Source organism: Oryzias melastigma, linkage group LG5 (assembly GCF_002922805.2).
Source record: "Oryzias melastigma strain HK-1 linkage group LG5, ASM292280v2, whole genome shotgun sequence".
Classification (NCBI taxonomy): domain Eukaryota; kingdom Metazoa; phylum Chordata; class Actinopteri; order Beloniformes; family Adrianichthyidae; genus Oryzias; species Oryzias melastigma.
Genome location: NC_050516.1, coordinates 33,344,565 through 33,347,281, shown reverse-complemented (window position 1 = coordinate 33,347,281; position 2,717 = coordinate 33,344,565).

Genomic DNA, 2,717 nt, shown 5'->3' with positions numbered 1-2,717 from the left:
CATCCGCTCTCAAGCGGAAGCGGGTTGAATTATGGGAATTGTAGTTAAATATAGGTCAAAACATTTTGCTGAAAAATATTTAATCTTCGGTTCAAAAAGGTTTGGAACGAACATTTGAAAATAAGAAAATCCAATGAATATTCATTTGTTATGAGTATATGATGAATACAATAGTTGATTATATTATTTAAAATGTACTTTGATTGTTATTTACGATTTATCTGATGTTTTTAACAAAAATATGGTAACACGTTAATTCTATTGTATTCTATTGTATTGTATTCTATTCTATGCTATTCTATTCCATCATACTCTACTATACTCTATTCTATTCCATTCTAATATATTTTATTTTGTTATGTTCTGTTTTATTTTATTCTATTCTATTTTACCCTAATTCGTTTTATTCTATTCTCTTACATTTTGTTTTATTCTATTATATTCTATTTTGTTTCATTTGATTGTATTTTAATTTATTATTCTATTCTGTTTTGTTTTATTCTCTATATTCTATTTTTATTCCATTTTATTTTGTTTCATTTTATTTTTTAATTTTATTTTAATGTATTATTCTATTCTGTTGTATTATGTTATATTTTTTCTTTTCTATCCCATTCTATTTTTTTTTTTAATTGTGTTCTTTGATATTTTCTATTTGCTGCCATTGGGATTGTTGTTTCGGAAGCATAAGGTGGATTTCCACCTCTATGCTGACAATTGTCAGATTTATGTCCCTATTCAAGAAACCAGACCATTAAAACAATAATTGATTGCCTTGCTGAAGTCAAGCTGTGGATGTTGGGAAACTTTCTCGCCCTAAATGAAAACAAAACTGAGGTAATTGTGTTTTCCCCTAGTGGTGGAAAGGATCATAACATCGATCTCCTCTCTCTTGCCCCTTTTGAGCAGTCTGTGGTCACAAGCTTGGGTGTCAAACTTGATGCTGCTCTGAAACTCGACCTCCAAATAAATGCGGTGACCTGGTCCTGCTTTTTTCAGATGCGGCGACTAGCTAGGATCAAGTCTTTTACTTCAAGACAGAACCTTGAAATTGTCACTCATGCCTTTGTGCTGTCCAGACCACATTATTGCAGCTCTCTATATGCTGGTTACCTAAGGCTTCAGCAGCCAGGCTGCAACTGGTCCAAAATGCAGCAGCAAGATTTATCTGTGGGGCAAAAAGTTTGACCACATAACCCCGATCTTGGCTTCTTTGAACTGGCTCCCAGTGTTGATTTTTATCAAAATTCTTGTTTTTACTTTTAAGTCATTGGCAGGGACGGCACCTCCTTATCTCTCCAGTCTGGTTTTAAAATACTCTCCCACTAAGTCCTTACGCTCCGCAGACCAGTGCATGTTACTAGTTCCCAGATCCAAACGTAAGTTCTGGGGGGACCGTGCTTTTACTTTGTTGGCTCCTAAACTATGAAATCAGTTGCCACCAGCTATTAGAGAGATCACGCTCTTATCTTTGTTTTAAAGTTGTGTTACTTGGTTTGATGCTTTCTATTCTTTTAATGTTTTACTCTTGCACAATGCTCTGAGTTTGTTTTCCCGGTGTACACTTGACTGGTGGTGGAAGGTGCTTCATAAATCAATAAATGAAAATGAATGAACTTACATTTCCTCAAGAGCGCACATCTAAAAGAAAAAGCAAAGGTGAACACACAGTTAGTTGTTACAGCTTCTCATCTTCTACTGATTTCTCTGCTGCTTCTGAGGATGACCTAACACGCCTGGGTACGTTCAACAGGTGTAGTTTTTTCGCCCACCAGTAGGTGGTACTGTTCTGTCATTTTCTCTGGGGTTTTCTCACAGTTACAGTTGATTTATTTATGTATTCCTGAATGATATTCTTGCTTTTTTTTATTATTCATCATTAAGTTAAAAAGTTACAGTTTAAATGATTTAAATATTAGCATTCTGCTTTCTCTTTGGACTATTTTTGCATTTACTAAGGTTTGTTAGAATATTTTGGAGCTTAGCTAATATTTCAGCAACATGCTAGCTGTTTTGGCTAATTTAGGATTTTTAAAAGTTTATTTTAGGTTGTTTTGGAGTTAGGCTAAAATTCACAAGCTAGCTGTTTTGGCTAATTTAGGCTTTGTATCAGTTGTTTAGGATATTTTTAAGTTTAGCTATTTTTTCAGCTACATCCTAGCTGTTTTGGCTAACTTAAGTTTTTTTTTTTTTTTTTTTTTTTAGTTTTTGAGGATAATTTGGCATCTAGCTAATATTTTAGCTGCTATTAGCCTCAGCATTTTCAGCTATCAGCTTTAGCATTTTTAGCTATCAATTTCAGCATCTTCAGCAGCCAAATTCAGCTTACATCATTCACATTAGCATTATCGCAGGTTATGATATATATCTAGTTCATAATTATGTTATAAAGTTATGGTTTTAAAGTTTTAAAATGTAGTTTTAGAGTGTTCAATAAATCCTTATCCTGTTCGGCCTGGTGGTCTAGTCTCTTGGGTGCCGGTCTCCTGGACCCGGCGGTCTCCTCCCCACGCCGGGAGTGGGATCCCAGAGATTTCAGATTTAGCAGGGGATCAATCTACATCGGACCCTGGGGGTGTCCAGGTCTCGGTGGTGCGGGGTCCGGTCCCTGCTCTTGAGAACTAGTCCTTTCCTTAACTCCATCAGTGGGTGTGCCTGGTCGGGCCTTGTTTACATCACTCCTTGGGGCCTCTGTTTCTCTTGGGTTCCCCTCTGCT